Below are 8,664 nucleotides of genomic sequence, written 5' to 3'. Positions count from 1 at the left end.
TAAGCCCCTGCTATATAGCTTTGTTCTCCTGCATTAGGTTGATACTGCTTTCGCTGGCTACTGTATGTAGTTCTGTTGGCTCTCACGGGGCTACATGCAGACATGCAGGACTGAACGTGAACTACTCATGTATCAAACTGAGTGAGATGACTTCAGTGGTAGATGTTGGTAGATTTAGGTACCCTTGATGTTTATTTTGTTGTATCTATAATATGCTTCTCCTGATGCTTGTGAGTAGTCTTAAGGGCTAAAAGACTGTAGGATCAGATCTTTAATTCTTAAACTCACAGCACAGACTTATTATAGCTGTGCCTATAATGATAGGGCTTTCTTTTCAATCATAAAATTTCCCTCTTCTATATATTGGTTATTGCAGAAAAATGAGTATCTGCAAAAGGAAAATGTTTCTGTGAGTATAAGAATTTTTCCTGTAATGCAGGAGATTTTATTTAATATACTGCATCAAGGATTTTGCTTTTGGAAACATATGGTCTGATCCTCCAAACTCTTGCAAGAGGTGTTCAACACCTGTTAGAGTAAGGCCATAAATCATACTCACAGATCGCACAAAATGGGAAGAATTAGTTTTTGAATGTTGAGGTGTGTTTATATCCTGAGTCATTCTGGGTCTCAAAAGCATAAGCTCTGATCCTGCATGTTTCTGCACAGGTGGACCTCTCGTCGCACCCATGTAGAGCCCAGTGGAAATTAATGGGCTCTGTGTAAGCAGGCAAGGCTTGTCTGTGTACAGCTCATTGCAGGATGGAGGCCATAAGGAGTACATGTGCACATTGGCTCTAAATTCATAAGTCATTAGAGCTCACTGAAAAGTGGGGGAAAAACCTGAAAATTTTGAAATAATTTGTGTTGTGTTAGTTTATGATCAGAGATGACTTCTCATGTTGTGACATTTTTCACAACATTTGTATTGATATTTTTATTTTTGAAAAAATTATGAATTTCATTTTTAAAATAGGAATCTTTTTAAAAAATGAAAAATATTCACCATGTGCCTAAGATGATTAATCAAAACGTTACACAGCAGTAAAGCAAAAAAAGTGGGGAGGTGGAGGAAAGTGAATTCCTCTCTTCTTTTCTCTGTTCTAGTGTATAATCTTTGATTGATTAGCTTAGACACATGGTTGAATTTTTAATAAATAAACATTTCTGAAAATTTCCTGTTTTGAAAATAATTAAAACATCAGAAAGATTTTAAAAATGATAAACACTACTAAGTTTTTTGAATAATTTTTTTGCAAAAATTTGATTACAATATTTGGAAAAAATCATTATTTCCCTCTCGAAATTTTTTTTTTTTGACAAAAAACAGAAATTTGAAAAACTTCAACCAGCTCTAAAAGCAATAGATTATAAAAAACAAAATCAGTAGGTATCCTGGATGATGGGCTCTGGTGACTGTATACCAGAAAGGGTTTGTTTCCCATTTTATGAGCCCTCCTCCTTTCACAGTAAGAGCTCCCCTTTGTTTTTGACTTTCAGGCCCTTTCTGTCTGTATGGTCTTTCCATTTAACACCACGTTCAGTGAGTTTATGTAAGAGACTGACATCAAACTTTTATGATGGAATACTTCTGAAATGTTTAATGTTTAATCTATTTTCCCGAAACAATATAAAGTCACTGTCTCTTGTGGTTCATTGATTTCTATCTATGAACAACTGCAGACAATTGAAGAGAACAGCATGCACTATAATGATTAAACATTAGCTCAGTGCACCACTTCCCTATATCATCAAATCATGTTCCATTAGTTATTAGCTCAAGAGTTTGTTCTAGGGTGGATAACAATGGCCATTCAAAAGTCACTTACAAGCAGTGGCCAATAGACAAACTGAAATACACCAAATGTAGAGAATTTTAAAACAAAACAGAGGACTTCTTGGGGCTGGCGGGGTGGGGGGGGGCAGGGAAGGGGGGAAGCAGTGAGGAAAAGGGATTTCTCAATATGTCAGAATTATGAGCAGTCCCTCCTTTTGGTGAACACTACCTGACACAAGTTGTGCCACTGATAAGCATCCCACTTCAAACAACACGGATTCAGTTCAATCCACCGGACGCTATGATTGTTCTGTGGCTCTGGCAGATAGCCAGTGCATTTTACTTATCACACATAATCATGTCTTTTAACTCTAGTCATAATCACATCCTGGACCTTCTACTTACGCTGTTCGAAATGACTCTCATGGCAAGCAGCATCTAAAATCATTAGAATTTCTGTCTGCATACATAGCAACCAGCTGTGCTTCAGTGCTAATCACAATAAGAATATTTTACTCTTCTATGGCACCTTCTTTCTGAGGATCTCAAAGTGCATTAAAAACATGAATGAGGTAGATAAGCATTGTACTCCCCATTGTTCAGATGGAGAAGCTGAGGCAAAGAAAGCAGAGGGCTCCACTCTGCTCCCATTGAAGTTAAAGGCAAAACTCCCATTGACTTAAATGGGAGCAGACATGGGACTCTAAGAGCCTGGTCCTAGAAGATACTGAGCTCATCCTGAGAGACTCAACTTCCATCAATTTCACTGGGACCTGAGGGTACCTTAGAATCTCACAGGATCAAGCCAACATCAGCAAATCTATTGCAGAGCAAGCAATCCTATCTGGACACTTTGTTGCAACTGCCATTTCCCACAGATTGGTCTCTAGGGCCATGTCTTAGCCAGTCCAATCAAACCTAACAAGCAGAAAGCAAGGAAATGTGTAGTTCTCAGCTATCTTGCACAGGATCCTATCACCCTGGCTTCTTCCTCCAAAAGTGAGTTCCTCGCCATCACAGGTCTTAGAGAATTCATTTACAGTATGTCATATTCAGCCCATGCAGTGGGCCAGCCCAAGACCCAGAGACGATGCGTGGGAGGGGTATGGGGGAGGTGTCAGGTGCTCCCCCCAGATTTGCTGCTTGGCGTGTACTGAGCATACTCAGTGACACTGCTGAAGCTGGTTGCCCTCACTCTGCCCCCCCCCCCCACGATTTGCAGGCTCGGTGGTCTCTGCCTTGGCCCATGTCAAGTCAAGTTCTATTTTGAGGGCTTAAGTGGGGCATGGGGCTTTTGGATAAATTTCACACCATTTGATTATAAATTTCAGCTCTCAGGAAATCAAGACACCTCCAATCCTCAAATCTAATTAATTAAAATCATATCCACATCCCAGGGATGTCGCATACACAGAGAATTAACACGAGCAGTGAATGCCAGATCTAAAACATCAAGGTTCGCTGACACATGAATCTACCCAGTTCCATGAATACCAGGCAGACACTTGACACCGATGAGGTGACTCATTTTATTAAGGCGTAAATCCTACCTGAACTACTGACTTCAGAACGGGAACAATAAGTCCTATTGTCACTTCCTGAATCTTTCCACCTGCCTAGGCCATGTTCACACTCACACCCAAAAAGCATTGGATACAAAGCCCTTCTACTGGGTGAGCCTATGGGGAGTCTCACCCTGGACAAGTGAAATGGAGCTGTGTTAAGCTGTTCTCAGTTAGAAGGTGCTCCTTTAATTTCTCTCACTTTCCTTGCTTTCTAGAGCCCCTCTTCATGCAGGTGCTAGTTCCTTCCTTGCCACCAATTGCCAAGTCTACCAACTTATGACTGAAAACCAGAGCAAAACTATGAGCCTTAGTGATCCAGTAATAAGTGACAGGCAAGGGTACCACCTCCTAGGGTCTGTGCTAAAGCTGTCTCCGAAAGTAGTCACTGTGGATGAAATTCACCCCTGGTCAGAGAGCCACCACAAGGGACCACTTAAAAAAACATGTAAGTCCAATTCTAATTGGGACTTAGTGGTGCATAGGCCGAATCCACGGTGGTGTAATACCACATTACAAAATCCACTTCAAATAAAATAAAAGGCTGCAGCCTGATGTTCGCCCTCTGCATGGGGATCAACTTCACCCTTGTTGCATTTATAGCACCTATTCCACTGCTAATGCCATATCCAGATGAGACCCCCCCTCTCAGGGTAACCCAATCATTTTCTCTTTCTTTCCCAAATTATCCCTTTGCCTTTTTCATGTCAGCATGTCCTCTATAGATTTCATGGGAACCCCAGTGTTTAGCCCTTCTTTGCTGAGATCTTTTGATTTAGGGAAAGGACTAAAGAAGGATTAATTCGGAATCACTTCCACTTGTGGTTATAGTCTTTGTCATATGAGCTGATTGCAGCCGTACCACTGTCAACAGCTTTACTTGCGCAAGAAGCAAAATGTTTAACTCTTTGTAAAGCCTGCGAAGGACAGGAGAGCTCAATCCCAACATTTGATGCTTACCTTATTCCTGCTCCTCTAGCTACAGCTTCAATGGTTTAGAAAAACAAAAAAGGGGTGGATTTTATTTATCAATTATTTTATTTATTGCATTTCCATAATAGGCTATTCAGACGAAGCTGTAAAATTCCATGGGAATTTGTTACATAAAATACGGTAGTTAATTTACCGTACAAGATGTACCAGTGAGAAAACACAGATACATGGCGATGCAGATGTACAGAGCCCTCCCCTCCAATCACCGTACAGCATGGGTTCAGTTCCCCAGCAACTGTTCAGTTCAGCTGAGCTCAGAACTTAGTCAGGGTTTTTGTTTTGGTTGTATAGGTAACACTAGAAGTATATCTGTAAGTAACAGTGAAATATGGACAGAGGGCTAATGACAGGTAGTGTTAAGAAGAACACACCAAGTATAAATAAGGAGGCGGATAGGGGTACGTGCACAGCTGGTAGATCTGGAAGGTGGTACACAATAAGAAAAGTTTGGGAACCTCTGAACTAGAGCACATCTTTCAGAAGAACATTTAGTGTTGATTGAAGAATCAAGGTAAAGCCACCAACATTCAAAATGTGTGTTTATTTAATTTGATTAACTCATTAAATAATTATTTTTGTTTTGTTGAATACATCCATGCTCTGGCTCCAGATGGTTGCACCATGTTAAACATATTTTCAAAAGAAAAGCATCTCTCTCTCCTAGCTATGTACTGTTCTACTTTGATATATGATCAGGGAATACCAGTGACAAAGTCCCTGGAACTGTTGATTCGATAGAAAAAGCCTGTTGGTCAAAAAGAGAGCTGGTTGGAGAAAAAGGCGGGAAAACATTTAATGAATTTTTAAAAGAATTCTTACCCTTTTCTTGAAGAATCAAAACATTTCAAGCACCTGTGTAGCTGGACAAAAAGAACAGAAAAAAACCGAGAGTTTTATTTAAAAAATGCCTTGGTTTTCCCCCTCAGATTTCATCAAAATTTCAAAAATATTCACCAGCTCGAGTCAGGAACTTGTAATAAGAAAAGAGCTGAGGCAGTCAAATGCTATATTGATTAATGACATTGTGCAAAATAGAGAAATCCTTTGTCTTGCACCACTCTTATTTCAGTGGTTTGAACACTGCTGTTTAGGTTACTCTGGGTAGGGACATTTGTAGGGAGCCATCCCATTCTGGTCTATTTCCTGCAAGAGGATGTTCTTTTTCCTGTGATGCCCTCAGTTCCTCATCAATTTTCTCTTCCCAAGTGCAAGTCTGCTTACATCTTCAGCTTGCCAGGATAGCTTTTAGGTGGGGATTCCAGGCAGCGAATCCTGAACCCAAGTTGCCTGAAGAATTAAGACAGATGGGACAAGTAGGGGAAACAGGAAAAAAATACTATGGAATAAATGATGCCATTTAATCACAGCCCTTTACTGAGGGCAGTACAGGATCACATCACCACTGGGGGAGCTCCCTATGCTCCCAGGTGAGTATGGGGATTACATTTGGTACCATCTGGTGGTGTTCATGGCCTGCTCTACGTTCAGGTGTGGAGAGTCACCACACCATAGCCCCACTTCCCCCTCTCCCTTTCCTGCCCCTTCTGGGGCAATGTGCACCCCATGGGTGCACTGAGAAAGCAGCCCTGGCACTTCCATGAGCAATGGGACTTTGATTTCTTCCCTAATCCAGGTCAGGAGCTTTCGAGGCATTGGGAAGTTTCTTTAAATCAAGAGCTGATCCTCTCGGGCCACTGGGCATCTACATAAGAGCCTGGAACAACTGGGCCATAGGGCCGGGGGTTCGTTACTGAGCAGGAGCTTTGACCATAAACCAGAATAATTTGTTGCCATGGTTGCAATGTCAGTTGATCCAGTTGTCCTCCTTTTTCTGGTTCACTCTGATCTGGTCTTTCTGGTTTCCTGAGGGTCTCTCCTGGTGCTCTAATGTCCAAGAATTCAGGAGAATGAGAGACCGAGAGTAAAAGAGAGAATCAAGACAGGACAAAGAGAGAGACTGTCCTATGTGAGATCATTTTTTCCTCTCTTCTCTTTCAGGATATTTCTGGGTCATTCCAGAAATGTTCACACTTCGTTGTTTCATTTCTAGCTCGCTGCTTTGTATACTCTGTGTTTACATTGCTTAATAATCTGAATATTTGCGTTTTGGTTTTTTACTCATTAGTAAGGATAACACAACCAGCACCAAACATATATTTTGGGTTTAGTTTATGCCAGAAAAGGACTTTTGACTGTCTTATGATACAGGTATGCAGTGTAGTCATAACCATGTTGGTCCCAGGAAATGAGAGACAAGGTGGGTGAAGGAACATCTTTTGTTGGACCAACTTCTGTGTGGTTTGAACGCTTGTCTCTCTCACCAACAGAAGTTTGTCCAATAAAATATATCATCTTGTCTCTTTATGATACAGGTGTCTGTTTTTATTTATTTTAATTAAGCTTTTAATGCTTAAAGTTGTGTACTGTGGACATCTTGATGTTAGTTTATCTTTCCCAGAGATCTGAATATCTGTGGCTTTATCTGACTGGCAGAGCAGTGAGTGATTAGGTGAGATTATAGAGATTTTAGTCTCATTTGAGAGACATATATAAAGGAGAGGACATGCAGGAAGATTTGGGACCAGATTCTGATCTCAGTGACACCACTGTCATTGAATTATATACCTATTAATTACACTGGAATTACTCTGAGTTTACCAGCATCAGAATCAGGCCCTTGATCTCCAACAATAAGACTTCTTGAGGGAGACAGCATTGAAACCTAACTTGCTATACACAAACACTCATGGTTTGTGAGATTATATGCCTACATGCCATCTGGTTGATTTTATACAAGAGAGGCTGATATGGAGACATTAGTATTGTAGCAGTAAGTACATGTGTTGTATAGTGGTTATTAGTACTAAAATTAATAAGTTTTTTTAATGTAACATGCACAGTAAACTAGGACCATTCTTGTTCATGGGTAAAATTTTCAAAAGCACCTAAGTGACTTCCTATGTCCAATTTTCAAAACTGCCTGATGCATTTGGTGTTCTAAATCCCATTGACTTTCAATTAGGGCTTGTCTACATTGCCCACTGGATTGATGGGCAGCAATCGATCCAGCGGGGGTCAATTTTTATTACGTCTAGTCTAGATGCAATAAATCAACCGCCGAGCGCTCTCCAGTCAACTTTGGTACAGTTTACCTGAAGCCTGAGAATTGTACTCTTGTTAGTCAGTAGCCTTAAAAGTTGTACATGCATTCAATATAGAGACTAATTTCTATTTCCTCAAAGCAGCCTGCAGAATGGCTTCTGGTTTTTCCTTCCTATCTATCTGTGACAGAAGTGGAGTTGCTTTGTAATAGTTCATGAAGACTGTAGGTTGACCCAGTATTTGGGATCTTTAGTGTATAGATATATTGATGTAGTTTAATAGAGGGCTGTAAGGAAAAACAAGCAGGAAAAGAATGGCTCAAGATAAGCCACTCCTCAGCAAACATTGAGGGTTGTTAAGGGATAATGGCAGAACCACTGGCTCTGAGGACTGTGATCAATCTTCTGCTGAGCCTACCAGATTAGTTTTGTCTAGAAGGACCAAAACCAGGGGACACAGAAGAACAAAGGGACTATAGCATTTTTAAAAGGGGTTCGCTCTCAAGAGAGGGGGAAGTTATTCAAGGGCAGCTGGTTGAAATAGAGGCATCCGCTGAGACATCTGAAGAAGCTAGGCCTACCTAGATTACCATCAGGGGCTGGTAAGCCTTTAGGTATGATAGACAAGTGTACACTGTTTTCTAAAATCCTTTTTTCTCTAAATTCTTTGGTCCTACTGTTAAAATGAACAATACACTGGTTGTCTAATCACTGTACACCTCTGGTCACAGACTCGCAAAGGAAAGAACCTCAGCTCTGCTGGCTAAGCACAGTTGATGCATAGGGCACTACAGTCCAGGGCTGGTCTAAGACATTGGAGAATTGTGAAATTCCACTCCAGACAGATAAAGGCATGAGGCCTGATGACTGAGGGTATGCAGAGAGACCAGGAAAGGGACAGAAATGTAGCTAGCCCTGTAAGCGTGACACTGTCTATCTATCTAGGTTTTCAGAGTTTTCTCATCTTTTCCATCAAAATGTCCAAATGTCCACAATTCTGAAAAGAATGAATCAAACATTCACATACTTCACATGACATTATGTGTACTTAGAAGTTGAATGTGGTATATTTTGTTATCTCTCTGACCATGTTGTTTCCATTTTTTTGCAAATATCTAACAGGTTATTTTATTATAAATTCTATTTATTTAGTTAGTTACAAAAAAAGATAATTGGAGAAACTTCCCATTGGGTCTAGTGTAAATCCAGAGGCATCAGTGAAGTTACACAC

The sequence above is a fragment of the Lepidochelys olivacea genome (genome assembly GCF_965140295.1).
Source record: "Lepidochelys olivacea isolate rLepOli2 genome assembly, chromosome: 6".
Taxonomy (NCBI): Eukaryota; Metazoa; Chordata; order Testudines; family Cheloniidae; genus Lepidochelys; species Lepidochelys olivacea.
Note: the sequence above shows the minus strand (reverse complement) of the source record.